General features: G+C 39.6%; 1 pseudogene across 1 annotated transcript; it reads right to left on the bottom strand.

Moving 5' to 3' along the window:
- Positions 1–421: 421 nt before the first annotated feature.
- Positions 422–1621, bottom strand: LOC311595812 (small ribosomal subunit protein uS9-like; annotated as a pseudogene). Its single transcript has 2 exons — positions 1539–1621; positions 422–921 (listed from the first exon to the last, which is right to left on the bottom strand). The product of its transcript is annotated as a small ribosomal subunit protein uS9-like (transcript).
- Between the last annotated feature and the right edge of the window lie 10633 nt (positions 1622–12254).

The raw sequence follows: 12254 nt of genomic DNA, 5'->3' as shown, positions 1-12254 counted from the left end.
GCTGCAAGAGGCTACGTGCAATTCGGATGCCCTTTCAGACACAGCCAGCAAGGTTGCAGACACGTGCTGGGCCTGCATTCAGCCACAGTTATTTGTCTATTACTCAGCTCCTTTTATCTCAGGGTCTGGTAATTTATATCCATCTTCTCTATTACATTTCACAGTGCAACAATGAAACCAAGTGTTTAAAGTTGCAACAAGTAACACCTAGAAAAAACTAACATAGAAATCAGTCATATGACTGTGGATCCTCAACAGGAAGAGACCTAAGGTTGTCCCTGGTGGAGGTAGGGATTATTTAATTGGGAGAAAAGGCAGTCATGGTTACAAGGGTCATAAGATTAGAAGAGTACACAGCCCAACTAGTGGACATCTGCAAAGATAGTCTTTTTTTTTTTTAACATTAAAATGCTAGGATGTTTTACTCTGATGCTTGAGACGGGCTTACTTGGTAGGATTTCTGGTATCAAGCATGGGCACCAGGACCTCCTAATTTTTTGGATTCACAGTGATGGGGGTAAGATCAAGAAGGGTCTGAACGTACTGGATGGGGATGCCTTTGATCTCCTTCTTAGAGGTATTATCACATACTTTTGGTAATAAGCCACCAGGGCTTTGGAGATGGACTGTCAGCTAGCACAGATTTGGGCCACATGGCCACCACCCTTCACAGGGATGCAGATAGCCACACCAGCAGCAAGTTGCTCTCTGCCCAGAAGCAGAACAGGCTCCAGTAACTTGTACTGCAGCACGTGCGGGTTGATCATCTCCAGGGAAATTCTATTCACCTTGATGAGCCCATTTTCCCATTTGTAGTGCGCCACGGCTGTGGCTGTCTGCTTGTACCCAAAGATCTGCACGGACTGCAGCAGACCCTCCTCTGTCAACACAGCTGAGAGTTTGCAAAGACACTCTTGGCCACTAGAACAACAATATTCTGAGTTCTGGTGATGCCCTGGCCGCAGCAATGAGGCTGAGAGCAAGCTAATAGATTGGTGCCCGGGGGTAGAACAGTACCAAGAGAGTGGACATTGAAGTTAGATCTTTCACACCCGTTTAAGCAAGAAGCTGGAAGGAGACTCACCCCAGGCACGCAGAGCACAGCAGTCCCTTTCTGAGCCCCAGATCCCCTTTTTGTTCTCCTGACATTACAACAGATATTCCTAGTTTTCTCATCTGTTGCTTCTGGGCCTTTTCCTGAAGGTGCTTCCTTTAATTAGAACACTTTGCAGAAATCGTGACAGACTTAAAAAACATAGGGCTCTCCAACAACTGCTCTTAAGGGTCAGCCAGCAAGAAAGCAGTCCATCTAGCTTTCTACACACGCCTATGGGACTTTCTACAATCACTGGGTTTTACATTTCCACTAGAGGCCATTTTTATATTTAGTCCAGGCCCAGTGCAGAGAAGTATCAGGAAGGCGTTTCTTCCTTAACACCTGTGGGTCAAAGAGATTCTCGATGGGTAGGGTCAGCCTCTGCTGACAACTACTCTTCTTTAAGCCAAAAGAAGGCATGTGGAGCAGCTTCCAGATCTACCTTGTCTCCTCCAGAGCATCCTTCACATCTTCACTGAAGTGGGCATGGGCACCTTCATCTTCTCCTTCATCATTAGTTACCATGATAGAAAGGGGATTATGTTCCAGTTATTCGTTCTTACTGTTTTGACTTAATACCCTGTGACCTTAGTGGATTCCCATTTTTAGCTTGTCTTTTTGTAAGATCTACCTGATCAAAATAGCCTCGAGAGCAAATGTATCCTTTGACTCCCCCCCCCTTACCTTTATAAACCATAAGCAAGCATAATAAACACTCCGAGTGAATAATTTACCATATGTTCCTATAATATAGGGAATATAAAATGCTCAATTTACCTAGCCTGGTTGCATCACATCAGCTGGGAAATAAAAACAAAAGTAGGAGTTCCTAGGGTTCAATGGGGGCAGACAGAAAATTGGGACACAGGAATGGAAAATTTGTTAGAGAAAAGGAGGCTTGGAGACAGATGCCAGGCAGAAATATCAGACATTAAGACCAGTGTAGCTTGAGCCCTCCCCCAGCCAAGCCTGCTGACCCCTCCCCCCTTTCTTTCCAGTTGTTACTGGCAGGAGCTTGTCTAATACCTTCCTGGACCTGGGCTGATGCTAATTCATGTGAATTTCTCAAGTATAACCATGTTAGGGCTAGAGGCACATGGTGGGAGAAAACTCTTAAGTCACCCTTAAAACCAGTCAATATGCTTTGTCCATGGGTGGAGGCTTGCACTGCTGGGGAAGACACCCATGCAGGCCGTTATGTTGTACATAATTAAGCAAGCCTTTCTACTGCTGAGCCCCACCTGTAGCTTCAAAGCCAGCACACATACCATCATCCTTCATATTCCTCTTCCATCATCCTGGGTACCTTTTACAGCCCAGCATCTCTTGCAAAGCCGGCATAGAGCTTTGCACACACAAGAAGACACAAGCGAGTTTAGGCTAGAGGAAGGGGCATGTGTGCGGAGGAATTAGTTGGGTGAGTTCCAGACAAACAGGTCAAGTCCTTTGGGTGTGGTCTCGCTCTTTCCTGGTCTCTGTGTGTGGAGGGGTGTGTGTGTGGGGATGTGTGTTTATGTGTGTCAGTATCCAAATGATCTCTCCTACACCAAACAGAACCATCCCCCCCACCTCCTGCCCCCTGCCCCCCTGCCCCCCCCCACCCTTGTTGTTCACTTAGAGATGTCTCCATTTGACTCTCAGGCGTCTTCCACCACAGAGTTAAGGTAAGCTTTGTAAATCTTCAGGACTATTTCAGGTTTTGTGAACATGCTCAAATAGCTCAAGAAACACTAGAAAACATTAAGCAAGTCTTTCTTCACCCCGAGCTGCCTACACTTAGCCATTCACAGTTCAGGGCCCATGAGCTGGCCATCAGGTACAAAACGGATTGAGCAAAGGAGTGGCATGCCCTGCCCATGGACTTCTCCCAAATGCAGGGAGAGAGGAATATGCCCTCTCTCACCTTCTCTCCCCTAGGAGATCATTAGGGTGTCTTTTTTTGGGGGGGCAGGACAGGGGGAAGTACAGTTTGCAGTATCTCTTGCCCTAAAAAAGTTACATAAGCCTCCACTCTGGTTCTCCATAGAAAAAAAGTGTAACTGGACCCATATTTGTCACCTTGCACAAAACTCAAATCCAAGTGCATCAAAGACCTCAACATAAAACCAGAAAAACACTAAGTCAGTTAGAAGAAAAAGTGGGGAAGAGCCTGGAACATACTGGCACAGGAGACAACTTCCTGAACCAATGGCCCAGGCCTTAATGTCAACAATTAATAAATGGGACCTCATGAGGCTGAAAAGCTTCTGTAAGGCAGGAGACACTGTCAAGAGAAGAAAGCGACAGCCTACAGACTGGGAAAAGATCTTCACCAATCCTACATCTGATAAAGGCCTAATATCCAAAATATATAAAGAACTCAAGAAATTTAACACCACCAAACCAAATAACCCAATTGAGAAATGGGGCTTGGAACTAAACAGAGAATTCTCAACAGAGGAATATCAAATGGCTGAGAAACATTTAAAGAAATGCTCAACCTCCTTAGGCATCAGGGAAATGCAAATCAAAACAACTCTGAGATTCCATCTTACACCCATCAGAATGGCTAAGATCAAAAATTCAAGCAACACCACATGCTGGCGAGGATGTGGAGAGAGAGGAACACTCCTTCATTGCTGGTGGGAATGCAAACTAGTACAGCCACTTTGGAAATCTATCTGGTGCTATCTCAGAAAACTGGGAATAGGGCTTCCTCAAGACCCAGCTATTCCACTCCTTGGAATATACCCAGAAGACGCTCCAGTACACAACAAGAAAATTTGTTCAACCATGTTCATAGCAGCCTTATTCATAATAGCCAGAACATGGAAACAGCCTAAATGTCCCTCAGTAGAAGAATGGATAAAGAAACTGTGGTACATATACACTATGAAATACTTGCTCAGCTATTAAAAACAAGGAATTCCCGAAATTTGTGGACAAATGGATTGAGCTAGAATTGATCATAATGAGTGAGTTAACCCAGAGGCAGAAAGAGTCAAATGGTATATACTCACTTATATCTGCATACTAGCCCAAGGGGCATGTCCCATGAAAGCCTTCACTTACCAGGAAACTGGGACAGAGGGGAGGACATCCTATTGGGACTCTAGATAAGAGAAGCATAGGAGAATAGCAAAGTAGAAGGATCCAGAGGATCCTAGAAACCTACAAGAAGAACATTATGATAGGCAGATTTGGGCCCAGGGGTCCCGCTCAAACTAAGGCACCAGCCAAGGACAATACAGGCAGTAAACTTTAAACCCCTACCCAGATCTAGCCAATGGACAGAACACTCTCCACAGTTGAGTGGAGAGTGGGGTATGACTTTCTCACGAACTCTGGTGCCTCATATTTTACCATTTTCCCTGGAGGGGGAGACCTGGTGGCACTCAGAGGAAGGATAGCAGGATACCAAGAAGAGACTTGATACCCTATGAGCATATACAGGGGGAGGAAATCCCCCTCAGGAACAGTCATAGGGGAGGGGAATAAGGGGAAATGGGAGGGAGGGAAGAATGGGAGGATACAAGGGATGGGATAACCATTGAGATGTAACAAGAATAAATTAATATAAGAAAAGAAAAAAAAGCTCTCTCTTCAGCCATACGAGGTTCAAGAACCAAGTTCTACCAGAGGCCCAGATCACCTATTGATCTTACTTCTGGTGGATATGAAGGCTAACTCAGAGGACCCACTATGCTGCTAGTGATGATATTTCTCATTCGGAAGAGGAGCTGAATGTTGCTGATAATCAAGGCCACTTCTGAGTCCTTCTCCAGAATTTGCAGTCAGGAATATGACCTTGAGTAAAGGTCTTCTCAAATCTTGGATGAGAGCCCCCCTATAATATAAGGGGTTTGTGGTGAGAGTCTAGGGGCCCAGAGAGCTTGTTCCCTGGGACAAAAAAAATGGAATTTATAGAAAGACTAAGCCATGAAAAATGCAAAATTAATAGCATCCCTTTGGGATCAGAGGTCCTTAAGGCTGGGAGTCCACAAAAGGGATTGTGCATTGTGTTTTATGGGACACCTTGGTCCTTTCTTTTCTCTGTAGTTATTATTTAGATACTTACCCCAATGCCCTCCCATCATTTCACCTCAGAGTGTCTTCAGGAACAAGAAGCTGTCAGCTCAGGAGTCCTAGATTTACTTTCCACGTCTATGAGTCCTTCACTGACAGACTCCGTTTCGAATATTAAGTTAGAGGGCTGGAGAGATGCTCACAACCATGTATAATTTGATCTAATGTGCCCTGTATACATAATAAATAAATAAATCTTTTTTGAAAAAGAATACTAAGTTAGAGATCGATGAAGGAAGATATCTGACATCCCCTGACCTCCATGTTCATATTCATGGACATCTCTTTCACTCTTTCATACTCACTCACTCAAGAAAATAAAATGAGAATAAATACATCAGTGGCATAGTAATTGAACTCCAAGAATATTTTTTCACACATATTTAATCAGCATGCCACCCTAGTCATTTATAGAAGTTCAGTTCTCACATTCTTGAGGTGCATAGTTAACATTTTTATAGAAAGTTAAAGAATACAGGTTTGCAATTAGAATGAATATAATATACATTGTTGATGAATATTTACATAAGCATCATGTTCACATGTATACTAAGACAAAATTTAGAACAAAAGTAATTTCCAAAGGTTGTTGGCCTGATACAATGTTTCAGAGATACCTTTTGTTGGCTCTCAACTAGATTTAGACTATGGATTTTTGACCACAATCATTATTTTTACAAGGCTATATACATGACACCGTGAAATAGCAGAATGTTAGAATGTATTTGTCAATCAATAATGAGTACACATCTGCAGACTATTGACTGATGTATATGAGGAAAACTATATATTACATTCCTTTCTAATATATTTCCTCATGCTTCATAACACTTTTGCTAGTAACCACATTTTATGATTGTTTTTATTATTGTTGTTTTTATTACTTAATTATTATTATTGTTTTTATTATTTTATTATTGTTGTTATTTCTTTTATCCTTGTTTTTAATGTGTCTAAAAGAGTTCCATAGGAACCCCCAAACAACTAAGGGCTACTGTCAAAGTTATTGGTTGTTCTCCACAAAATAATGGTAAAGCCCTATTGCTGAAGACAACATCTACATAACTCATCAAATGTGGAGAGGTCAATCTGGTGCCTCTCTGTAGCCTTCACCCCTACTAACGAGTGTTCATAGTACTAGAAGGTACTCTACATGATATCAACGGAGAAAAGTGAACACTAACCCAGCTACCACTCATTTACAATGGTGACTCACCTATAAGATATTTTTGTATAAAAGTTGTTGGAATAACCAATCAATATTTGACTGGATTGAAGGCCCAATCTATGAGCTGGAGCCCATCCTACTCTGCTCTAATGGCCAAGACCCTGAGACCAAATAATCTAGAGACCAAGAGGAAAACCAAATACTTCTGTTTTGCTAAAGAACATAGCTAAAAAATAAAAAGGAAAGGAAAGGAAAAAATTAGAGCCCCCCCCCCAAGAGAGCTTCATGGTATTCAAACCACACTAAAGGGTAGGCCCCATGCCCAGCAGTAGATGGCCAACAGAGAATAAACTCAGGTCATTTTTGGAGTTTCTTTTTGTCTCATAATGGTTTGTTTAGATTTTTTTTTAAACCTAAAGATCTTTTGGTTATATATTATGGTTTTGATTTGTGTTTTAATGAGATTTCTATATGAGTTAATGTGTGTGTGTCTGTATTTGTATCATGTTCCTTGTGCTTTTTGTTTCTTTAGATTTTTTTCCCCATGGGATTGTTTGTTTTGTCTTATTCTGATTTGATTTATTTACTTGGATATCTGTTCATTTTCGAATGAAATAAAGAACAAAATGCTCTGTATTTTAGTGGTAGGAATGTGGGAGAGCACCTGGGAAAAGATGGAAGAGAAGATATGGTGATCTGAATGAATTTTATGGAAATCTATTTTCAATTAAAAATATAAAAGAATATAGAGGCCATAGGGTCTATCTTTAAAATGTATAACTTGCCTAACTGGACTATTTATAAGTCTCTCTATAAAAATCCCTGTTCCTCTTTTTAAGTCACAGGAATTTCTGTTGCTCTTGTCCTTAGACACTAAACTACTTATTTTAGTGGCTCTCAAATGGATCAAATAGATAATATAATCAGAAATATGTGAATGGATGGCTTACCTACATGACAATTCTGTTTAGCCTTACAAGATAGTATTGAAACCTATTTCAACCTTAAATTTGAATCCAGGCAGAGGCCTTTGAAGTAAATTGTTTACATTGATTTGCAAGCCTCTAAACCTTTATGGTAAAGTCTGCTCTTTGAATTTACAGCCTTGCTTAATTCAGCAGTAAATCGCTTTCTGGCTGTTTCAGAGACCCTTTTGGATAACTTGAGTAGAACTAAAAGAATTTGTCTTGTGATGAGATGAAGGACTGACTCCCTGAGAATCCCTTTGATGTTTATTGAACAGACAGAACTGACTCCCCGTGTAACCACTTCTGCCTACTGAGACAGAGCTATGACCTCTAAGGCTCTGCCAGTGTGGGTATTGGAGGTAAGAAAGTGCCTACCACTTAGACTTAGGCATGGGATCGTTAAATGGTCGCACCTCTAAAATATCAGGAAAGGGATTGTGCCCCTAAAATAGCACCTCCTCAAGAAGTCTCTTCAGTGAGTGTTTATGGAAAACCATTTCTGCCTGTACTTAGGGAAGTGTTAAGTAGCACTTTGTGTGCTTTCAAAAGATTAATTGCACCAAGATGTTAAAGCTTGAGAAAGTAAAGAGGGACGTGAGCAGTATCTGAAGCATGGCTGCCAGATAAGGGACACAGTCCTTCTAAGCCAACTAGGCTAATGGATATTTTTAAGGAAACTGAAATAATTTAATTCCAGATTCGTGCCAACATAGGCATCAAGTGTTTTATTATTAAGGACATTAAGAAGGACATTAGGGAGGACTTTAAGAAAATATACAAGGCTCTCTTTTCACAGTTATACTTTCTGATGATGTATTCACAGCTCCTCTGACGAGTTGTTTGGAAAGAAGGGCAGCATACAGACAGTGAAAATCACACAATAGCAATCTGCCCAAGGTTTGCTGCTTATAACTTCTGCCCATAGAAAATTTCCAATCTCTACTTCTAGTCTTTTAAATGAGATAATTAAGAACCTAGGATTTTAAAAAAATTTTAATGACTTAATACATGTTAAGTACTAAGAATAGAGCCCAGCTAATAATGTATCAACACTGTGTTGAGTTAATTATATATATTTGAAGTGGGATTTGCTACAGGATTTCTCTGTTTCTGTACTCCTGGCTGTCATGGAGCTTACTTTGTAGACCAAGCTGCCCTCTAACTGACAGAGATCCATTTATGTTTGTCTCTGCTTCCTGAGTGCTGGGATTAAAGGCATAGCTACCACTACCCAGTAAGTTATTAATATTTTAAGCATGGCTTTTTTATAAGCAAAACCAGCAAGTATAAACAAAGAAGCTTTGATGTTTTGAGCAAGTGTTGACTTGAATTTATCTGATGGTTTTCTTATCAAATATGGAGGTTGAGGGAGGACATTGTTAAACACAAAGGAATATCTGACTTGCATCAGGCAATATCCAACATTAATTTGGCTACTTTGAAATATTTTTTCCTTCTGATCATAGGGATTTACTGTTTTGTCTGCTAAATATTTTTTTCTACACTCTTATAGCTAACTGCACAAAACTTTCTTTGAATACTTCCCTTCATGCTAAGGCTGCCAACCATATTTCACAAACATAGTTAGGGTCATTGAACTGGGTCAACACAAGAAGCCAAAGTCGAGGCCAAATGGTACAAAAGAAGGCTGTTGATTTTTCTTTTCTTTTTTTCTTTACTATTTTTATTATGTTTTCTTTTTTACATATACATTTATATTATTACACACACATACAATAAACTACCTACAGCAAGAAGAAGCATGAAACAATCAGGAATTATATAAATGTTATATTCATTGTGTTTTACCTATTTGTATTTGGCAACCTTGAAGAAAACATCTTTCCTATCTTTGGTGTGTCTAAAATTCTGAATATAAATCAATATCTATCATATCTCATTCTTATTAACTTAAAACATCTATCTTGACCTAAAAACATCTTAACCCTTAAACAACTAAGCTTAATTGTAAAACTGAACTATCTGGTCTTCAGCACCATCAGAGACTTGAGAAGGAATAAAATTAATTGCCTGAGTAAACAGGAAGTGAAGGTTATGAGAAATGAGAAAATGACAGTTTGCTGCCTAGACAGTCACCCAAAACTCTCTGTAACATTGGAGCATCATCTTTAACCTTCTGTCCCAGTACATCTGACAGACATATTTGTGAGGCAGGAACTATCGAGGGCTTGCTTAGCCTGTCTTGGCACTTGATTCAAAATGGAGAAATACTGTTTCTTCTGCCTACCTGAAAAGGATATGAGGTCTGAGATAAAACCCACTTTCACCCTTATCATTGCTTCTATTTCTAAATGGGTAGTGTAGTCTTTCCCTCTACTGTGTTTGTGCAAGTCAATCACAGCACAGAAAGTTCTGAAAACCCATCACCAACTAAACTTTGAATAGATATTATTGCATGGTAACCAGCTGGTATTGGAAATTGAATGCTGTTGTTTAGGGACTAGATGATTTCTCTCTTTTCTTTTTTTCTTTTTCACTAATGTTTAGTACAGTTAGCAAGAGCATTTTTGATATTAAAGATGGCTACCGAGATGAGACTTGATAGGCTGTGACTATATGGTGGAGGAAGAGGTCCCCTTTGGTCACAGACATCTAGGGGAGGGCAATAGGGTGAAAGATGGAGGGAGGCAGGAATGGGAGGATACAAGTGATGGGATGATGATTGAGATGTAATCTAAATAAATTAATAAAAATGTGTGAATACAAAGTTCAAAGACTAGACTCAAGAAAATGGTAAAACCACAATCTTATACAACTAGACTAGTTCAGTCAGAAATAAGCAAGGAGCACAGGGAATAGAGTTTAAGTCACTAACTACCTGTTCTCTCTACATCTTACCATCTATCAATGAAAATCAAGAGTAAATGCCAGCAGGGATTACAATGAGACATGGCCATGTTACTTTAAAAATGCAGCACTGCGGTGACAATAAGGCATTTGATGGCAAAATGAATCATAGTAGTGGGACAATAGAGCATTGTGGCGATATAATTTCACAAGGGAAAAACATGTGAAAATTTTCTAAAACAAATTGTTTCATTTAAAGGATTAACTAACAGTTTGAAATATAATTGGCATGCAATGAGCAGCACACAGACAATAGACATTTGAATCAGTTTTGTCATCCACGTTTCATCTCACTAAGACAAAACAAGAACATACCATCTCCAAGTTTCATGTTCCTCATAGTCCTTCCTTTCTGAAAGTTAGTATTCCTTGATGGGAATACGTGCTAATGACATCACTTTTCTCTAGTATCCTGTTGCAAAACCTTTAGGTTTATGTTGCTTTGGATGAGAGATCTTACGTCAATCTTACCTTTATTCTTCATATTACAGAGTTTGTACTTTCTTCTCTGGATTTTGTATTTAGCACTGATCTTTAGAATAGATCACAATAGAGATAGCTTGGTGAACTTTTTAAACTATGTCTTCTTTGGCCTTTTCGTTTGTTGAACGAAATTCAACAATGTTGTGTAATATTTTCTGTAGTACCTGTAAAATTTTATTCACAATCGTTTCAATTGACTTTTATTTACAGATCTTCTTTTGCCTTTGGGATACTAATTAGCTTACTTGATTGAAGTGGATCCATAGCTTCATTGATAGTTTTCTTCATTAATAGTTTGTTTTTATCCCTTCTGTTTCTTATTTTATAGCTTCCGATGATGTATGTTCAAGTTCAATAACTTTTGCTATGATATTCAATTATCTCTCAGTCCCATCTAGAGTAGTTCTTATTTCTCATCATAATATTCAGTTTAGGTTCTGATTGAGATCTTTTTTGCATTTCTGAATCACTGGTCATCATGTTCAATCTTTCCTTTGGCTTTGTAAACCCGTAAACTGTAACCACAAGAACTGCTTTTATCGGCAATGTTAATAACAAAATGTATTTAGTTCTAAACTGAAGCTGATTGACTTTTCTCCTTTTTTTAGGGTGCAATTTTCTGGTGTGTTTGTGTGTGAGTGTGTGTGTGTGTGTGTGTGTGTGTGTGTGTATTTGTGTGTTTATGTGTGTGTGTGTGTGTGTGTGTGTGTGTGTGTGTGTGTGTGTGTGTGTCTTTATCTGCCTTTCTCATAGGTTTCCAGTCTGTCTTCTTAGGTCCTTGACATTTTTGCATAAATATAAACTTTCTTGTTCTTTTTATGAAGTTAATGCATCTTTAAAAATACATTTTATTTATTCTTTAAGAATTTCATAAATTTATTTTGATCATATTTACCCTTCTTCTCAACCCCTCAAATAACTTCCCTCCCTCTCCACCCATTTGCCTTTTTTTTGTTCTTGTTTTTCTTTCTTCTTTGGGGGGAGTCTGTTTTGAGACAATGTTTCTCTGTGTAGTCTTGGCTGTCCTGGAACTTGCTCTGTAGGCCAGCATAGCCTCAAACTCACAGCGATCCACCTGCCTCTGCCTCCCAAGTGCTGGGATTAAAGGCGTGCACCACCATAACTGGCTGCCAATTTTCTTTTTATTTCTTCATCATGTACAATTTGTGTTGTCCAACTAATCTTTGTGAATGGGGTTTGCCATGGCATGTGGCCCACCTACCATGGTTCACACCAATAGGCTCTTCCTCTCCCAACAGGTGTCAAATGCCCATAGATTCTCAGCCACTGGTAGGATTTTGTGTTCATCTTCTCACCTTTATGCTGAGATTTCTGCCTGGCTTGAGTTGCACAGATCTTGTGTATTCAACACATTTTTATGATTTAAAAAATCCTGAAGAAACTAGGACTAAAGGGAGCATACCTAAATACAATACTGTATCCAGCAAGTGCAGAGATGATTGTGACATCACAGTGATACATTGTAAACTCACAAGGTTCCTTTGCATCATCACAATGTTCAGTTATGTCATCACAATGCTAGATGGTATCCTTAGGGGGTTACTTTGTGTCCTTACAACACCCATCAGAGTTCTTCATTGTGCCA

The sequence above is a fragment of the Acomys minous genome (assembly GCF_964271855.1).
Source record: "Acomys minous genome assembly, chromosome: 4".
Classification (NCBI taxonomy): domain Eukaryota; kingdom Metazoa; phylum Chordata; class Mammalia; order Rodentia; family Muridae; genus Acomys; species Acomys minous.
Note: the sequence above shows the minus strand (reverse complement) of the source record. Positions and strands in the feature narration are given on the sequence as shown.